Source organism: Hyperolius riggenbachi, chromosome 10 (assembly GCF_040937935.1).
Source record: "Hyperolius riggenbachi isolate aHypRig1 chromosome 10, aHypRig1.pri, whole genome shotgun sequence".
In the NCBI taxonomy this organism is placed as follows: domain Eukaryota; kingdom Metazoa; phylum Chordata; class Amphibia; order Anura; family Hyperoliidae; genus Hyperolius; species Hyperolius riggenbachi.
Window position 1 is genome coordinate 168,183,166 of NC_090655.1, and position 21,584 is coordinate 168,204,749.

A 21,584-nucleotide genomic window follows, 5' to 3' on the forward strand; every position below is an offset into this window, starting at 1 on the left:
TTTTAGTTTTAGCTATTTTAGGGGGATATCTGTGTGTGTAGGTGACTATCACTGTGCATAATTATTAGGCAACTTAACAAAAAACAAATTATACCCATTTCAAGCATTTATTTTTACCAGTGAAATCAGTATAACATCTCAACATTCACAAATATACATTTCTGACATTCAAAAACCAAACCAAATCAGTGACCAATATAGCCACCTTTCTTTGCAAGGACACTCAAAAGCCTGCCATCCATGGATTCTGTCAGTGTTTTGATCTGTTCACCATCAACATTGTGTGCAGCAGCAACCACAGCCTCCCAGACACTGTTCAGAGAGGTGTACTGTTTTCCCTCCTTGTAAATCTCACATTTTATGATGGACCACAGGTTCTCAATGGGGTTCAGATCAGGTGAACAAGGAAGCCATGTCATTAGTTTTTCCTGCATGAATATCATGTTTTTCTTGAAGGATGCAGACTTCTTCCTGTACCACTGCTTGAAGAATGGGTCTTCCAGAAACTGGCAGTAGGACTGGGAGTTGAGCTTGACTCCATCCTCAACCCGAAAAGGCCCCACAAGCTCATCTTTGATGATACCAGCCCAAACCAGTACTCCACCTCCACCTTGCTGGCGTCTGAGTTGGACTGGAGCTCTCTGCCCTTTACCAATCCAGCCACGGGCCCATCCATCTGGCCCATCAAGACTCACTCTCATTTCATTAGTCCATAAAACCTTAGAAAAATCAGTCTTGAGATATTTCTTGGCCCAGTCTTGACGTTTCAGCTTGTGTGTCTTGTTCAGTGGTGGTCATCTTTCAGCCTTTCTTACCTTGGCCATGTCTCTGAGTATTGCACACCTTGTGCTTTTGGGCACTCCAGTGATGTTGCAGCTCTGAAATATGGCCAAACTGGTGGCAAGTGGCATCTTGGCAGCTGCACGCTTGACTTTTCTCAGTTCATGGGCAGTTATTTTGCGCCTTGGTTTTTTCCACACGCTTCTTGCGACCCTGTTGACTATTTTGAATGAAACGCTTGATTGTTCGATGATCACGCTTCAGAAGCTTTGCAATTTTAAGAGTGCTGCATCCCTCTGCAAGATATCTCATTTTTTTTTTTACTTTTCTGAGCCTGTCAAGTCCTTCTTTTGACCCATTTTGCCAAAGGAAAGGAAGTTGCCTAATAATTATGCACACCTGATATAGGGTGTTGATGTCATTAGACCACACCCCTTCTCATTACAGAGATGCACATCACCTAATATGCTTAATTGGTAGTAGGCTTTCGAGCCTATACAGCTTGGAGTAAGACAACATGGATAAAGAGGATGATGTGGTCAAAATACTCATTTGCCTAATAATTCTGCACTCCCTGTATATTGAATAGTCAAAATGTATAACAAAGCAACGCTGTAAAAAGTGTAGGCATAAAACAGTTATCAAAAAGAAGAGAGATACACTTAAAACAAATTACATTCAAATATGATCATTCAATTATACCAAAGTTTCTTAATATCACTACGTTTAATATTCCCCTTGAAGATGATATGCTATGTCTGCGCATGGCCATTATCCCTCCAAAACACTGCTTGCTTGTTTTGCAAATTTTATTAGCCGCTAAAGGTACAATTGCCAGAAATTGAAAACTACAAGCCACTCCAGAGCTGACCTTGGTTCAAGAGGTGGTACAACAAAATGACATTTATGAACAGATGTACGCTAAAACTAACATGCAGACACACAAATGTAATAAGTTGTGAGTCCTGTGGGTATTTTATTATTATTATTATTATTTAGTATTTATATAGCGCCGACATATTACGCAGCGCTGTACAGTGTATATATATATATCTTGTCACTAACTGTCCCTCAAAGGAGCTGACAATCTAATCCCTACCATTGCCATATGTCTATATTATGTAGTGTAAGTACTGTAGGCTAGCGCCAATTTTAGAGGGAGCCAATTAACTTATCTGTATGTTTTTGGAATGTGGGAGGAAACCGGAGTGCCTGGAGGAAACCCACGCAGACACGGAGAGAACATACAAACTCTTTGCAGATAGTGCCCTGGCTGGGATTCGAACCAGGAACCCAGCGCTGCAAGGCGAGAGAGCTAACCACTACGCCACCGTACTGCCCACAATGCTGCAAGATAAATAAATCCCAATAGAGCAACTGGGACTTAACACCAGTTTCCCTCTGTACAAAAAATATGCCAGGTTACATTTTCCAGTGGTTTGAGCTTCTCTGATGTATGAGATATATATATATATATATATATATATATATATATATATATATATATATATATATATATATATATATATATATATATATATATATATATATATATATGACTTTATATGAACTTCCTGTAAACTGCTTTGTTTAAAGTTATGGGTTATACAACAAAAAAAGGGTTTAGTGTGTGTCTGGAGTGTTACAACATATTATATGTGATGTCTTATACATGCTTGCAAAAGTATTCAGCCCCCTTGAAGTTTTCCACATTTTGTCACATTACTGCCACAAACGTGAATCAGTTTGATTGGAATTTCACATGAAAGATCAATACAAAGTGCTGTACACGTGAGAAGTGGAATCATACATGATTCCAAACATTTTTTACAAATAAATAACTGCAAAGTGGGGTGTGCGTAATTATTCAGTTGCCTATTCAGTCAGTTGCCCATAGACATTGCCTGATGAGTGCTAATGACTAAATAGAGTGCACCTGTGTGTAATCTAATGTCAATACAAATACAGCTGCTCTGTGACATCCTCAGAGGTTGTCTAAGAGAATATTGGGAGCAACACCACCATGAAGTCCAAAGAACACACCAGACAGGTCAGGGATAAGGTTATTGAGAAATTTAAAGCAGGCTTAGGCTACAAAAAGATTTCCAAAGCCTTGAACATCCATCGGAGCACTTTTCAAGCGATCATTCAGAAATGGAAGGAGTATGGCACAGCTGTAAACCTACCAAGACAAGGCCATCCACCTAAACTCAAAGGCCAAACAAGGAGAGCCCTGATCAGAAATGCAGTCAAGAGGCCCATGGTGACTCTGGACGAGCTGCAGAGCTCTACAGCTCAAGTGGGGGAATCTGTCCATAGGACAACTATTAGTCGTGCACTGCACAAAGTTGGCCTTTATGGAAGAGTGGCAAGAAGAAAGCCATTGTTAACAGAAAAGCATAAGTAGTACCGTTTGCAGTTTGCCACAAGCCATGTGGGGGACACAGCAAACATGTGGAAGAAGGCTCTCTGGGTCAGATGAGACCAAAATGGAACTTTTTGTCCAAAATGTAAAACGCTATGTGTGGCGGAAAACTAACACTGCACATCACTCTGAACACACCATCCCCACTGTCAAATATGGTGGTGGCAGCATCATGCTTTGAGGGTGCTTCGCTTCAGCAGGGACAGTGAATCTGGTCAGAGTTGATGGGAAGATGGATGGAGCCAAATACAGGACAATCTTGGAAGAAAACCTCTTGGAGTCTGCAAAAGACTTGAGACTGGGGTGGAGGTTCACCTTCCAGCAGGACAACGACCCTAAACATAAAGCCAGGGCAACAATGGAATGGTTTAAAACAAAACATATCCATGTGTTAGAATGGCCCAGCCAAAGTCCAGATCTAAATCCAATCGGGAATCTGTGGCAAGATCTAAAAACTGCTGTTCACAAACGCTGTCCATCTAATCTGATTGAACTGGAGCTGTTTTGCAAAGAAGAATGGTCAAGGATTTCAGTCTCTAGATGTGCAAAGCTGGTAGAGACATACCCTAAAAGACTGGCAGATGTAATTGCTGCAAGAGGTGGTTCTACAAAGTATCGACTCACACACCACTTTGCAGTTATTTGTAAAAAATGTTTGGAATCATGTATGATTTTCATTCCACTTCTCTCGTGTACAGCACTTTGTATTGGTCTATCACGTGGAATTCCAATGAAATTGATTCAGGTTTGTGGCAGTAATATGACAAAATGTGGAAAACTTCAAGGGGGCCGAATACTTTTGCAAGCCACTGTATGTGAAGACTAAATGACTGGCTCTCATTTTTTTCTTCTGGCTGAAATTAATAAAAATCTTTTGATACATAATATACCAAGTTACGGTTAGTAGAATTTTATCAATCAGTGTTAAAAGAAAGCAAAATTACCAGTAGAATAAACAAACCAGTTCAGAAACTGACCCGCCTTTAAAAGGTGGGTCACGGTTACCCTATCCAGAGTTAAAAATTCACACGGTTATGGGAAATGAAGGTAAGGAAATAAAGGAGACGAGGAAGAAAAAGGAAAAAAAAAGTATTAAAAGAGAGAAACCAATAGAAGAAAGGTATTTGCTAGCTTTTATGTAGGATGGCGCGCTACCAGGAATGTGCTCACGAGTAATCATGAGTGCTTACTCATGATTCAAATGAGCCTTAATCGCTACAGCGGAGCGGCTGGATAACAAGGGATTAGTTACCCATAATTCTGCCGTCTGCCCTGTGTTCCAAGCAGCTTGCACGCATCCTATTGGTCGCATTGCAAGGCGCACTTCCTCCTTCCAGCTTGAAGTGCGCTGTGGTGAGGCTTGCAACGCGACCAATAGGCTGTGTGCAAGCTGTTTGGAACGCAGGGCGGATGGCGGAATTTTGGTCAACTAACCCCTTGTAATCCAGCCACTCAGCTGCAGTAATTAAGGCTCATTTGAATCATGAGTAAGCACTCGTGAGCACATCCCTACGTGCTACAACCAAGGCCTGATTTATTTTTTTTGTGCCCCTAGGCCAAGTATGTTGTGGTTCCTCTTTCATGTACAGCAGCAACCTCCCATTCAAAATCTGGCCATGGCCATCAGGGCTGTGTAGCCGGTACAAAAATCATCCGACTCCAACTCCTCACTTTATGAAACCACTGACTGAGACACCAACTCTGACTCCAGGTACCCAAAATTGCTCCGACTCAGACTTCTCGTCTCAGTCTAATGGTGGCCATATATAGTACAATTTTTTTCCTACAATCTTACCATTTCTATGTAGTATAAGGGTAAATTAAGTGAATATACTGAAAGGATAATTTAGGCAGTTCTCTTATGCTACATAGAACTGGTAAGATTGGATGAAAAAATTGTACCATGTATGGCCACCATAATACTTACCAGAGCTATGGACATGGTACAAAAATCACCCGACTCTGGACTCCTCAGTTTACAAAACCACGACTCAGACTCCAGGTACCCAAAATTGCTCCAACTCCATAGCCCAGTTGGCTACAACAGTACTTATGGTATCATTTGAACTCGCACCACTCAGTCCAAACCTGGAGAAAAAGGTCAACTCAGTCTTTAGCCAGTAATATGATTACCTCTATTCCTCTGATCATGTCAGCCTTACTTAAAAGGGTTCACTGTGGGAGTGTACTGGTATTTCCTATTGGCAGGGATAAGGGCATAAGCCGCACTGAGTAGATGAAGGATGGTCATTTTCTTGTATGTACTCGTCAAGAAAGAAACCAAATGAAGGTGGCATGTTTCTGGGGTAAAACGACCCACCAGAGATTTTCTGATTAGTGCATTTTGACAAATAGGGTATCATCTCCGGGCAAGGCCCGGCTGGGTTTGTGGGAAAAATTCTGTGTAGCTTAACTGAGATTGCATACCAAGAAGTTTGAAATTTAAAACACTGCTCCTGAATTGCCACATTTAAGGAGGTTTTGTAACTGTGAAGAAAGATCTTCTGAAATTGTGAAACAGTTAGATCACTCCCCAGCTCTTTAACCACTTTAGCTCCCTTGCTACGCATATCGACACCCCTTTAAACTTCACTTCAGACTCAGGGGAACAGATATGCATATTGTTTACTTACCGATGCCACTCATGATCGCCGCTTGTCTCCCATCCGCATTCACTGTGATCCTGATCAGGGAATGGATACGCTGTTTCCATCCCCGATCACTGTGTCTGCAATGACTCACAGCTTTCTGCAGCTCTGATTAAAAAAAATCTGACAGAAACAAATGTAAACACTTGGTTCTGTGTTATATTTACTATTCACGGAACTCTGTGTAGCACCATCTTGTGGCCAAAAAGTAAAAATACATCCAAATACACTAATACACTAATCCAAAGAAAATTAAATAGCTTTTTTTTATTGTTTAACCCCTTCCTCCCCTACCCTATAGTTACCAAAATAAAACACTTGTTGGAAAAAAAAAATTACACCTTTAAAAAAATAGGGGAAAGTTCTTTCTCATGTAGGACCAAGGCCAGGACAGGTACATTACTAGATTTTCAATAATAAAAGATCTTTTTCTAAAAGAGTAAATTTACTACTTAACACATACATTTAGGTAGACCGCATCAAGGCACATGTCAACTATCAAGAGGATTCAATGATCACACCACTTATCCCATATTAAGTGAAATGTAGGGGCCATATTCCTACGTGCATTCATGAGGTTTTTTTTTTCTATAGGGGAGAACAGCATCTACATGATGGGCCATTTATATGGATACACCTTATCCATGGATACACCCCATATACCCCACCATACCATCATTTTTTTGTTTGTTCCAACAGTCTTGGAGAGATCTATCCAATGTGGGTTAGTGTCAGACCAATAGCGGTGGTTTTGTTTGTAAACTTCACCATTCACATAAAATGGTGTATCCATATAAATAGCCATATTAAGGTGTATCCATATAAATGGCCCACCCTGTATTTCCTTGATCCATTCAGCTTTTTTGGGAGATTCCAGACCTAACCATTTCAATGCTATTTCCTGCCAAGCTGCAAACTGTTTTGGACATACATTTCTTAGGGTTTGCAATGGGCTTTTGCATACCGGACATCCATTTTATCATGCAAGTACTTGACAACTTGCATCTAATAATGGTCCACTGGGGGACATCCCCATATAAAGGTGGAAAAAGGATGGAGTAAAGGCTTGACACTTCAGTCACGCACCGGGTATTGTATTATTTATTTTATGCTATATAGAAGGCGTCCTGTATGTCTGGTGCAGGATGTAAAGCTGCATCAGCTGCTCTATTAAATTGGGCGAGATCCGCTTAGCCATTGATAAAGCCTCATCCCAAATCCTTGTCATCTAGATCATTTATCAGGGTTATCCATTTGGATCTGGAGGGGCTAACATTTTTAAGAGCAGCATGTTCAATCAGTACCTTGTAGATATTTCCAAGAAGAAGCTGTGCTTCTGTGCAATGTATCGCTATCTGATGGTAGCTTTTTAAGAGCTACTGTTTTTTGGACTAAAAGGGCCCTTTTACACTTAATCAGTTGCTCTCAGTTATAACTGAAAGAAAACCAATTTTCAAAGTAATGCCCATGGTTTCCTATGGCACCTTTCACATTTAACGCGTTTTAACTGAAATCATTTTCACAATGCACTGCTATGGGAAAAACGCGTACTAACGCACACCAACTGATTAAGTGTAAACAGGGCCTTAGACTCACTGTTTCTCCCCCAAAGGTGGGGAGAGAAAGTCACTGCGTCTTATAGTCCAAATGTAGGGAATTCCTGACTTGTGAAAGTATGCCAAATATGAACCTCCAACCCGCCGCAATGTCGGGGACTCCCTGTACTGTGTCCATGCAGAGGAGGACACAAGGGGAAAACAAGGGCATAGAGGAAGACACAAGGAGGACAGAGGCGGACACATGGTGGAGACAAAGGGGAGAGAGGAGGACACAAGAGGTACAAGGGGGCATAAGGTACAAAAGAGGCATAATCCACAAGATGCCCCTTCCCCATGGATGCACCAGGTTTAGTATATAAATATTTTTCCCTTGGTCTTTGTCCTCTAAACCTAGGTGCGTTTAATGGTCAGGAGCATCTTAAAGTCTGAAAAATACGGTATATTTCAATATATAATAAATATTTCAATAAACATTCTTTAAACACACCTCGGGTTCTCTTTAAAGAGAATCTGTACTCTAAAATGCTTACAATAAAAAGCATACCATTCTATTCATTATGTTCTTCTGTGCCCCTCTCTGCCGTTTCTACCACTCCTTGCTGCAATCCTGGCTTGTAATTGCCAGTTTTAGGCAGTGTTTACAAACAAAAAGACATGCTTGCTAACCAGCTTGCAATAGGCTCAGAGAAGCTCAGTCTCTGACTCATACAGAGCCTGCAGGGGGCATGGAGAGGGTGTGTATAGCTTCTCCCTATGACAAGCAGAGCAGCCTGAGTGCCGGAGCCCAACAAAGCTGACAAAGGAAAGAAGATTATATTAGATAACAGAGATATTACAGCAACTGTGCAACTAGGAAAGGCTGCAGTAAGACAGACCATATTAGAACAGGTATAGGAACTTATAGGATAGAAGAAATAAGGCTGAAAATTTTGTTACAGAGTCTCTTTACCCTTTTAGGGCTCTTTGACCTTTCCATCATATTGATCACAGTTACATAGTTAGTTTGGTAAAAAAAAAAAAAAAGCCATTTGTCCAAAACCAACCTGGGGAAAAAAAAAAAAAAGCCATCCTGAACCTGCACATATCTCAGTTGATCCAGGAGAAGGCGAAAAACCTTACAAGGCCTGGGCCAATTAGCCTTAAAAGGGAAATTCATTCCCGACTCCAGATGGCAGTTAGATACATCCCTGGATCAACTCTTCCGTGAGTTACCTAATAATTATAGCTGTGGATGTCCTTCAATGCAAGGAAAGCATCCAATCACTCTTTAAATGCAGATATAGTGTTTGCCATAACTATTTCCTGAGGTAAGATGTTCCAGATTTTAACTACGCTCACTGTGAAGGACCCCTTTTCTAAATTGATGGCAAAAACTTTATTCCTCCATATGCAAATCATGTCCCCTTGTCCTTAAAACCCTAGGGACAAAAAGCTAATCTGCCAAGCTTTTGTATTGCCCTCTGATGTATTTGTACAAGTTAATAAGGTCTACTCTCAATCACTTTTTTTCCCAAGCTAAATAAGCCCAGTTTGTCCAACCTTTCTTGGTAAGTGAGATCTTCTATCCCTCTGATTAATTTAGTTGCCAGTCTTTGTACCCATTCCAGAAGGTCAATGTCCTTTCTATAGTATGGTGCCCAAAACTATATTCCATACTCCAGATGTGGCCTCACAAGTGATTTATAAAGAGGGAAAAGAATACTAGCATCTCAAGATATTTCCCTTTTTATGCATCCCAGAAATGTATTTGCTTTAGCTACCACTGCTTGGCATTGTATACGATTACTTAACTTGTTTTCAACCAGTATTCCTTAGGGCCCGTTCACACTTTGAGTGCTTTCCCCGCGATTAGCGCAGAAAAATCACTGGACACTGCAGCGGTTTTGGAGCGATCGCGATTAGCGTGCTTTGCACGCTAATCACGATCGCTAATCGCGGAACGCTCGTCGCCGGAAAACCGTTGCATGCAGCACAGTTGCAGTTATCGCTAACCGCAACCGCGGCAATGAGAACACTGACACTCGCTACATTGTGTAGCGTTTTTTGCAGAACCGCTAGCGGTTTGCCGTGAGCGGGAATCGCGCGATTCCCGCTCAGATGAGAACGGGCCCTAAGTCTTTCTCCAAGTCTGATGTTCCTAGCTGTATGCCATTTATTTCATATGATGATCTACCATTGGTACGTCCAAGGTGCATGACTTTATATTTATCAACATTAAATTTAATCTGCCACATGCCTGCTCATATGGCCATGTTGTCAAGGTCCTGTTGTAATATGTTACTATCCATCTTAGTGTTGATAATTCTGCATAATTTTGTATAATCTGCAAAGTTATTCCGTCTACTAAATCATTAACCTCCCTGGCGTTCGATTAAGATCGCCAGGGCGGCTGCGGGAGGGTTTTCTTTTTATTAAAAAAAAAACTATTACATGCAGCCAACTGAAAGTTGGCTGCATGAAAGCCCACTAGAGGGCGCTCCGGAAGCGTAATTCTGATCGCCTCCAGCGATCAGAAGTAACAAGGAAGGCCGCAATGAGCGGCCATCCTTGTTTCGCTTACCTCGTCGCCATGGCGACGAGCGGAGTGACGTCATGGACGTCAACCGACATCCTGAGGTCAGCCGCCTCCGATCCAGCCCTTAGCGCTGGCCGGAACTGTTTGTTCCGGCTACGCTGGGCTCGGGCAGCTGGGGGGACCCTCTTTCGCCGCTGCACGCGGCGGATCGTCGCGCTGCGGCGGCGATCAGGTAGCACACGCGGCTGGCAAAGTGCCGGCTGCGTGTGCTCCTTTTTATTTGACGCGAATCGACCCAGCAGGGCCTGAGCGGCAGCCTCCGGCGGTAATGGACATTGAAAAGAATTGGACCAAGTACTGACCCCTGCGGTACCCCAGTGCTAACAGTTTCCCATTTTGAGTATATTCCATTTATCACCACTCTGTCTTCTATCTCTTAACCAGTTCTCTATCCAAATACACACATTTTCTCCTAGTACCTGTATCCTCAGCTTCTGAACTAGGCTAAGGTGGAGAACAGTGTCAAAAGCCAAGTATACTACATCTATAGCTTTCCCAAGATCTAAATTTCCATTCACCACTTCATAAAAGCTGAGCATGTTGGTGAGGCAGGACCTGTCTTTAGTAAAGACATGCTGTCAAACTGAAATAAGATTATTCTGTGCTACATAATTTTGTACAGCATCCCTTAGGATACCTTCAAATAACACACAACTGATGTTAATCTTACAGGTCTATAGTTTCCTGGCTCAGATTTTTTTTCCCTTCTTGAATAAGGGGAAAACATCAGCTGTACGCCAGTCATAAGGAGCAGACCCACTTGAAAGAGAATCACAGAAAATAAGATATAGTGGCTTATCGATAACTGAATTCAACCCCTTTAATACCCGGGGGTGGATGCCATCTGGGCCAGGTGCCTTGTCTATCTTAACCACTTAAGCCTAACTGGATGAATACAGGTCCTTCTCAAAAAATTAGCATATTGTGAAAAAGTTCATTATTTTCTGTAATGTACTGATAAACATTAGACCACATTAGAACATGAACCAGGCTGGGAGTTCTTAAAAGCCTCAGGAATCTTTTGCAGGTGTTTATTAGTTGATTCAGATGATTAGGTTAATAGCTCGTTTAGAGAACCTTTTCATGATATGCTAATTTTTTGAGATAGGAATTTTGGGTTTTCATGAGCTGTATGCCAAAATCATCAATATTAAAACAATAAAAGGCTTGAACTACTTCAGTTGTGTGTAAGGAATCTAAAATATATGAAAGTCTAATGTTTATCAGTACATTACAGAAATTAATTAACTTTATCACAATATGCTAATTTTTTTTAGAAGGACCTGTATATTTGTCCAGTGTATTTGTGGACAATGCACCACCAGTTTGCTACTAAATGAGGCACATGTGGTATCATTTTAACAGAGACTAGTTGTAGAATACATTTTGGTGTGTCTAAAAGCTGTGAACCACGTCACAGGAAAAATAGGTAGGGACAAAATCAAACATAAAAAGTCATTTTCAGAATTATGATCAATCTTGGGAAAGTTTTATCAGTTTGGTATCATTTTAACCGTGATAAGTAGTAGACTAGAGTTTTAGGGCTCGTTTCCACTATCGCGAATCCGCATGTGTCCAACGCATGCGGATTCGCACATGTAATGCAAGTGGATGGGCCTGTTTCCACTGCAGCGTTGAGGTGCGTTTTATTTCAGCGCTGAAAAAACGCACAAAAGAGCCGCAGAATTCGCCTGCGAGTGGAATGCATGTGCAATGTATTTAATAGGGAAATCGCATGCGGTTTCCCCATGCGTTTTTTGCCGCGAATTCGCATAGGTACCAATGTAAATTCACACAGGCAGTGACATGGTTAAAATCACATATACCCTCACCTATGCGAATTTGCAGCAAAAAACGCATGGGGAATCGCATCCGCATGCGATTTCATCAGCGGTGGAATCCAGGCGATTCCGCACCGCAATAGTGGAAACGAGCCCTTAAAGGGAAGGTCCAAGCAAAAAAAAAAAATGAGTTTCACTTACCTGGGGCTTCTACCAGCCCATGTAGCCATCCTGTGCCCTCGTAGTCACTCACTGCTGCTCCGGTCCCCCGCTGGCAGCTTTCTGACCTCGGAGGTCAGGGCCGCATTGCATACATTTTTACGCATTCCAGCTAGTGCAGGAACAAAAATGTATGCGTTGCACCACTAACGCGTAAAAATGTATATGTTAATGTTCCTGCACTAGCGGGAATGCGTAAAAATGTACACAATGCGGCCCGGACCTCCGAGGTCAGAAAGCTGCCAGCGGGGGACTGGAGCAGCAGTGAGTGACTATGAGGGCACAGGATGGCTACATGGGGCTGGTAGAAGCCCCAGGTAAGTTAAACTCATTTTTTTTTTTGCTTGGACCTTCCCTTTAAGAGTTTTAGGGTTGAGGTGCCTGTCTCCTGTATTTTTTTTTGTCACAAACTAAATCAAAAGAAATTAAATTTCGCATATTCTGTACCAAAATAAAAGACTTGTAAACTGAAAACAAAGTGCCACAATATGAAAGAAACAACATATATTGTTACCTTAGAAATCCTGGCTTTTTAAAGATGTATGCCATGAGGGTAATTTCCCATTTTTCAAAATGAATAAATAATTTGGGGAGGACCTCTATTTACAGCAAATGGGAGTGGCAATGGGCTCACGGTTTGCACCGCAGTACGCAAATCTCTTCATGGCAAAGATTGAAGAAGAATACCTGAATACTTGTCATATAAAACCCATGGCCTACTTCCGTTTTATCGACGACATCTTGATCATCTGGTCTGCAAGTGAGGAGGATCTTATCCAATTTCACAGGAACTTCAATGCCTTCCATCCCACAATCAAACTGAAATTGAGCTACTCTCACAGGGAGATTAACTTTGACACCACCATATACATCAGAGAAAACAGCTTACAAACGTCCATGTACCGCAAACCGACAGATCGTCCCACATACCTCAGGTATGACAGTTTCCACCCCAAACATATAAAGAATTTGATAATTTACAGCCAGGCAATAAGATGCAATCGGATCTGTTCTGACAAGGATGACAAAGACAAACACCTGGATTACCTGAAGAAGAATTTCATAAAACAGGGATACAATCCTTTAATGGCTGAGACCCAAATCAAGAGAGCTAACAACATCCCTAGGACTCAGCTCCTGGAGTACAAGCAGAGCCAGGAAGAGAGCCGTGTCCCACTGGTAGTAACCTACAACCCACGCCTGGAAATCTTAAGAAAGATTGCAAAAGAACTTCATCCTGTTCTACACAAGGATCAGAGACTGAAAAAGATATTCCCTGAACCTCCCCTCCTAGCGTTCCGACAGCCACCTAATCTTAAGCAGATGATAGTGAGGAGTGCCTTAAATAGGCAAGAACAGAATGGAACATTCCCCTGCCGAGGGAAACTGTGTGGGACCTGTAAACACATCCATTCCACTGACAGGATACTAATACCTGGTACACAACAGGAATACAAAGTGCAAGGCACCTTTTCCTGCGACTCATCTAATGTGGTATACGTGATCATGTGTGCAAAATGCCCCAAAGGAATTTATGTGGGAGAAACAAGTCAACCACTGCGTGATCGCATGACACACCACAGATCCACTATTAACAGCAGGAAAAAGGATATTACAAAATATACTGATCTCCCAATACCAACACACTTTTGTTTACCTGGACACAGTTTAAGCGATTTTCGCATCACTGTATTAATGGGTGGCTTCAAATCGGGATACATGAGACTAACACAAGAAACTAAGTTTATACATTGGTTCAAAACTGTAGAAGATGGTTTAAACAAGGACTCTAACTTCTTGTGCTGGTATGATGGGTTTTAAATGCCACAATTCTTTTGATTTAAATTTTTCTATCTTTTCATTCATTTTTGTGCCATATGCTGTGTAAGATGGAATTCATTGTCACTATTCATTTTATTTGCTTTCAGGTGCTGGCTTTAAATGCCACAATTCTCTTAAGCTTAGAATTAATGGTGCATGTAACCAGGCCAGTCACCATTTGAATTCGGAATTTACGATGTCTCCCCATCACCAGAGTCTGCTTTATGTCATGTTGAGGATTCTATTGATCTTATCAGTTTAGATAGGATGCCTGGGAAAGCCTCCTCAGTAATGGCCCATACTCACGAGGTACAATGGGCCGCGCGCACACCGAACTGTCGCCCGGAACGGGCGCGCACCCCGGACTGTCGCCCGTCGCTGATGTCACCAGGCGATTGAAATGTTCAATCTCCTGGCGACAGTCGCCGCCGCAACTCCGCCGCAGCTGTCGCTAGTCCGCGTGAGTACGCGGACTAGCGACAGCAACCTCCATTGAGCTACGCATAGCTTCCGGCGTGGGGAGGAGGAACGTCGCTCACGTGTGCTGGCGACAGGCCACTTTTGCCGCCCGTGAGTATGGGCCATAACAGTTAAGGCATCTAATTACATTTATGTTTGCTAAAGAATGTTTCTCCTCTGTATGTCAGTGTATATAAGCTGTGTTTTTCAGTTTTGGTCAGGAACCAGTCCGACGAAGGCTTTTTATAAGTCGAAAGCTCACTGTTTATCCATCTCTAAGTTAGCCAATAAATGGTATTATCCTGATTCAAAACTTCTTGCTTTCATTTAAAATGCATAGAAAATAAGGCGATTACTAAACAAAATGAACACAAACTAAAAGCCGAATTTGTCTTGAAAAAAAACAATATATTACAACACAGGCACAAAGAGTGGTGAGAGGAAGTAGGTAAAGACTAAAAAAAAAAAAAAAAAAAAAAAAAAAAAAACCCCAAAAAAACCCCTTCAACCAATATTGTGTTTTTTTGCATTGGTTAGAATGTGCTAGGCACGTTGTGGTGTAGTCTTTACATTTTGAGGACTCCACCCCAACTTCACTCACTCCACCTCCACTTCTCCCGCCCCTCCTCCTCCCCTCCAACTTCACTCACTCCCCAACTTCACTTACTCTCCCTTTCCTCCTCCCCAGCTACACTCACTCTCCCGTTTCATCTTTTACCGCCACAGTTTACTTTAAATAATTTTTCCCCACACAATAGTCATGTTGGACTATGCTGTACAGTGTACATCCTGCAACATGTATGCATGCCTTGATAAGCGGATTGAGGGTGTTTACTGTTGCCCTGGGTGTGTGCGTGTTGCTCAGTTAGAGGCGGAAGTCGCAGAGCTAAATAAGCATCTCGCAACACTGAGATGCATACACAACATGGAGAAGAGCTTGGATCTCACGATCCAGACACTGGATGGAACCGTTGAAGATGAGGAGGGTGGAGTACAGTCGGACCAAGAAGCAGAGGCAGCCGCTAGTTGGGTCACAGTTAGAAGGGGTAGGGGAAAAAGTGGCAGGGAGGCTAGTCCCGAGTTGTCCCTCACTAATAAGTATGCTTGTTTGCGTAATATTGGGGAGGAGGATTCTGGAGTAGCAATGCTGCAGCAGGATGTGCTCCTTAGCAACCAAGGGGCAGACTGCTGCAAAGAGAAAGGGAATAGGAGTGCAGCTAAGGCTAGACAGGTACCGGTGGTAGGGGATTCAATTATTAGGCGTACAGATAGGGTAATCTGTCGAAGAAACCGTGAATGCCGTACAGTCTGTTGCCTCCCGGGTGCTCGGGTTCGGCATGTAGCGGAAAGAATTGACAGATTATTGGGTGGGGCTGGGGAAGACCCGGCTGTCATGGTACACATTGGCACCAATGACAAAGTTAGTGGGAGATGGAAGGTCCTCAAAAATGATTTTCAGGTACTTGGAGATAAACTTAAAGCAAGGACCTCCAAGGTGGTGTTTTCTGAAATACTGCCAGGGCCACGTGCTACATCTGAGAGACAGAGGGAGCTTAGGGAGTTAAATAAGTGGCTGAGAAATTGGTGTAGGAAAGAAGGGTTTGGGTTCCTGGAGAACTGGGCAGACTTTGCAGTCGGCTACAGGTTCTACAGCAGGGATGGGCTGCACCTTAATGGGGAGGGTGCAGCTGCATTGGGGGAGAAGATGGCTAACCGGTTGGAGGAGATTTTAAACTAGGATCTGGGGGGAGGCGGGAGGATAAAGTCTCAATACGTAGACAAGATGAGGTAAAAAGACAGTGGGAACCTAACATTATGGGGGGTGGAGAGGGGGGTGGGGACAGTGTAAAGATTAAGGAGGTTGGTTAAAATTCAAGTAGCCCATTTCATGTAAACAAAATTGGTAAATGTGGTGGTAAAAATATAAAGTGCATGGTAACCAATGCTCGGAGCCTTGCAAATAATATAGACTAACTAGAGTTTATTCTGAATGACAAAGGCTATGACATTGTGGGAATAACCGAGACATGGATGGATGAAAGCCATGACTGGATAGTTAATTTAAAAGGATACAATGTTTTTAGGAGGGATAGAACAGGGAAAAAAGGTGGAGGGGTTTGTCTCTTTGTTAAGAATTCTCTTACAGCTGTCCTCAACGATGAGATGGAGGAAGATTGCGAAGATGTGGAGTCCGTTTGGGTAAATATTCATGGTGGAAATAAAAGTTGCCAATTGCTTATTGGGGTATGCTACAGGCCACCTCTTATTAATGAAGCTGCAGAACTGCGATTACTACAGCAGATTGAAAAAGCTGCAAGTAAAAATGAAGTCATAATTATGGGCGACTTTAACTTTCCAGACTTTGACTGGAGTATTGAGGCTACCCATTCTAGTAAAAGCAGCAGATTTCTGGCAGCACTACAGGACAATTACTTGACTCAAATGGTAACTGAACCAACTAGGGGGAATGCGTTACTGGATCTGATCATTTCTAATAGACCAGATAATGTATCAAATGTGCAGGTTCAAGAACATTTGGGAAATAGTGATCACAACATGATAACGTTTGATCTGGTGACTGATAGGCCACAGGGCAGCGGGACCACTAAAACGATGAATTTTAGAAAAGCAAAGTTCAATCAAATTAGGCAGGCACTAAGTTTGGTGAACTGGGATAATGTACTACAAGGGGAAGACACTGAAGGGAAATGGCAAGCTTTTAAACTTATACTCAATCAATATTGTAGTATGTATATCCCATATGGAAACAAAATATCTAGGAATAAAAAAAGGCCTCTATGGATGAATAGAAATGTTAAAGATAAAATGAAGAGGAAAAAGAATGCCTATAAGGTCTTAAAACAGGAGGGGACCGAGGTTGCACTAAGCAATTATAAGGAATGCAATACAAATTGTAAAAAAGAAATTAGGCAGGCAAAGATTGAAGCTGAAAAACAAATCGCTAAGGATATCAAATCTAACCCAAAAAAGTTTTACAAGTACATTAACTCTAAAAAAAGAAAGGTTGACTGTATAGGACTCCTAAAGGATGAGGGTGGGAACTCAATGGTGGATGACCAAGGTAAGGCAGAGTTATTAAATGCTTTCTTTGCTTCTGTCTTCACAAAGGAAACAGCACTGTTGCAAACTACGGCGGAAGAGTCTCAATCTTCTAACTGTAATATTAAATACTTAACACAGGAAGAAGTGAAGGCAAGACTAAATAAATTAAAAATAGACAAGGCACCTGGCCCGGATGGCATGCATCCTCAGGTCCTAAGGGAATTAAAGCGGAATATAACCCTGCATTTCAACTTTGCTCTAAAACATTATTTACAGTATATTATATGCAACCAGCATTTTTTTTTTTTACTAGACCAGCATTGGAAGGGTTACACAGGGCTTTAAAGTTCCTTTAGATTTCTGCAGACGCATCCGAAGCTGAAAAGAGATACATTTTGTTTACAGAAATGTATCTAAGTGTTGAATGACTCATCTCTCTGACTGAGAAGGAGCTTGGAGGACTGCCAAAGAGTGTGTAACTGTTTATCAATAGATACATAGAATGTAACAATCTGAACCTCTGCATATCTCTCCACGGAACTTGAAACGTCTGTGTTTAACCCTTCCAATGCTGGTCTAGTAAAAAAAAAAATGCTTTTTGCATATAATATGCTGTAAATAATATTTTAGAGCAAAGTTGAAATGCAGGGTTATATTCCGCTTTAAGTTCAGTTATAGATAAACCCCTTTATCTTATCTTTTGTGTCTCTCTTGCAACTGGCAGAGTCCCAGTGGATTGGCATACAGCCCACGTTTTCCCATTATTTAAGAAGGGCAAAAAATCAGATCCAGGAAATTATAGACCTGTAAGCTTAACATCAGTTGTATGCAAACTATTTGAGGGGTTACTAAGAGATACTATACATGACTTCATAGTAGAAAATAATCTTATTTCTCAGCATCAACATGGGTTTACTAAAGACAGGTCCTGTTTGACTAACATGCTCAGCTTTTATTAGGTAGTGAATACTAATATGGATATTGGGAATGCTGTAGATGTGATATACTTGGACTTTGCAAAGGCCTTCGACACTGTTCCCCATAAAAGTCTGGTGCAAAAGTTGAGGATGCAAGGACTGGGGAAGAGTCTGTGTTCATGGATAGGGAACTGGCTAATGGACAGAAAACAAAGAGTTGTGGTCAATGGATCGTACTCAAAATGGGAGACTGTTAGCAGTGGGGTCCCACAGGGGTCTGTTCTGGGTCCAGTGCTCTTCAATTTATTTATTAATGACCTAGTAGATGCAGTAGTGAGCAATGTTGCTATTTTTGCAGATGATACAAAATTGTGCAGAATCATCAACTCTCAGGAAGATAGTGTCATATTGCAACAGGATCTGGATGGGATGGCTATATGGGCACATACATGACAGATGAAATTCAATGTTGAAAAATGTAAAGTCATGCATTTTGGACGTACTAATGGTCTAGCACCATACAAAATAAATGGGATACAGTTGGGGACATCAAACTTGGAGAAGGACTTAGGAGTACTCATTGACAACAAGTGAAATAATCGTACTCAATGCCAAGCAGCTGCAGCTAAAGCTAACAAAATTTTGGGATGCATTAAAAGGGAAATAAAAACTCGAGATGCTAGCATAATATTGCCCCTGTTTAACTCTCTAGTAAGGCCACATCTGGAATATGGAATTCAGTTCTGGGCACCACATTACAAAAAAGATATTGCAGTTTTAGAGCAGGTGCAGAGACGAGCAACAAAATTGATACGTGGGATGGAAGGTCTCACTTATCAAGAAAGGTTAGATAAACTGGATTTATTTAGTCTAGAGAAAAGACTCCTTAGAGGGGACCTAATTAACATGTATAAATTTATCAGAGGGCAATATAATAGCTTAGCGGATGAGCTTTTTGTCCTTAGGCCTTCTCAAAGGACTAGAAGACATGATCTGCGCATGGAGGAAAAACGTTTTAGCCATTTATTTAGGAAAGGGTTCTTTACAGTAAGAGTGATTAAGATGTGGAATGCATTGCCACAGGAAGTCGTTATGGCAAACTCTATACCTGCATTTAAAGGGGGCTTAGATGCTTTCCTTGCGTTGAAAGACACCCATGGCTACAATTACTAGGTAATGCCGAATGATGTTGATCCAGGGATTTTATCTGATTGCCATCTGGAGTCGGGAAGGAATTTTTCCCTTTAGGGGCTAATTGGACCATGCCTTGTAAGGGTTTTTTTCGCCTTCCTCTGGATTAACAGGGATATGTGAGGGAGCAGGCTGGTGTTGTACTTTATACTGGTTGAACTCGATGGACGTATGTCTTTTTTTTTAACCAAAATAACTATGTTACTATGTAACTATGTAATATATAGATCATTTAGCTGTGATAAGGAGTAATAAAGTTATTGGCAAATGAATGGGAGCAGCGCCTATATGTGAAAATTGGTCTCGGGCTGAAGTGGTTACATAGTTACATAGTTATTTTGGTTGAAAAAAGACATACGTCCATCGAGTTCAACCAGTATAAAGTACAACACCAGCCTGCTCCCTCACATATCCCTGTTGATCCAGAGGAAGGCCAAAAAACACTTACAAGGCATGGTCCAATTAGCCCCAAAGGGAAAAATTCCTTCCCGACTCCAGATGGCAATCAGATAAAATCCCTGGATCAACATCATTAGGCATTACCTAGTAATTGTAGCCATGGATGTCTTTCAACGCAAGGAAAGCATCTAAGCCCCCTTTAAATGCAGGTATAGAGTTTGCCATAACGACTTCCTGTGGCAATGCATTCCACATCTTAATCACTCTAACTGTAAAGAACCCTTTCCTAAATAAATGGCTTAAACGTTTTTCCTCCATGCGCAGATCATGTCCTCTAGTCCTTTGAGAAGGCCTAGGGACAAAGCGCTCATCCGCCAAGGTATTATATTGCCCTCTGATGTATTTATACATGTTAATTAGATCCCCTCTAAGGCGTCTTTTCTCTAGACTAAATAAACCCAGTTTATCTAACCTTTCACGATAAGTGAGACCTTCCATCCCACGCATCAATTTTGTTGCTCGTCTCTGCACCTGCTCTAAAACTGCAATATCTTTTTTGTAATGTGGTGCCCAGAACTGAATTCCATATTCCAGATGTGGCCTTACTGGAGAGTTAAACAGGGGCAATATTATGCTAGCATCTCGAGTTTTTATTTCCCTTTTAATGCATCCCAAGATTTTGTTAGCTTTAGCTGCAGCTGCTTGGCATTGAGTACGATTATTTAACTTGTTGTCGATGAGTACTCCTAAGTCCTTCTCCAAGTTTGATGTCCCCAACTGTATCTTATTTATTTTGTATGGTGCTAGACCATTAGTACGTCCAAAATGCATGACCTTACATTTGTCAACATTGAATTTCATCTGCCATGTATGTGCCCATATAGCCATCCTATCCAGATCCTGTTGCAATAGGACACTATCTTCCTGAGAGTTGATGATTCTGCACAATTTTGCCTGCACACCTTCCTGTGTTAGGTAATTCATGCTGAATGAGGTTGATTGGGAACAACCCAGGGCCATATTATGAGCGAAAGGCATCACCTTGGTAAAGGCACAAGCAGTTAAAATTTCCGCTTTTGCTCTGTCCTCCACAATGAAGTTTCCCACCTGATTTTGTAAAAGTCCTATATTAGTCAAAACTTTTTGGGATTTGACTTTATATCACTAGCCACTTTTTTCCGCTTCCAGTTTCGCAAATCTGGATTTTTTTTTATAGTTTTGTTACATTCCCTATAATTCTTCAGTGCAGATGCAGTCCCCTCATTCTTTAGGGCACTAAAGACATTCCTTTTACACTTAATCATGTCTAAAACATTATTTATCCATACTGGCCTTTTGTAGATCTAGAATTTTTATTTCCATAAAGGTATGTACATTCTACAATAGTCATCAAGAATCTGCTTGAAACTTAGCCATTTCTTTCAGTGTCCATGCCCTGTAACTGGCTCTACCAGTCTTAGCGAGTCACTGAGCTGGCTAAAGTTAGCCATTTTAAAATTCATAGGTTTTTGTTGTCCTTTTGTTCTCAACCTTGTTGAATAGTAGGTCAAATGTTACCATATTATGGTAACTGTTGGAATTTAAGTATGATATGCTTTAATTCGGAGCCCTCAGTCACTTTACATAACTGGTTTAGTAAAAGGACTTGCTCTGCAGAGTGTCTCTTTAAGGAGAATTTATCTTGGAAAGAAATCGAGGCATTTCAGGAAGCACCATGTTCAGTATAACATTGTGCTGTTACTCTACA

The 21,584-nt window shown here is 41.5% G+C and overlaps 1 protein-coding gene across 2 annotated transcripts in view; it reads right to left on the reverse strand.

The window, feature by feature from the left end:
* AIP (aryl hydrocarbon receptor interacting protein) overlaps positions 1–21,584 on the reverse strand; it is a 477,802-nt gene that overhangs the window by 277,797 nt on the left and 178,421 nt on the right. The window lies entirely within an intron of this gene.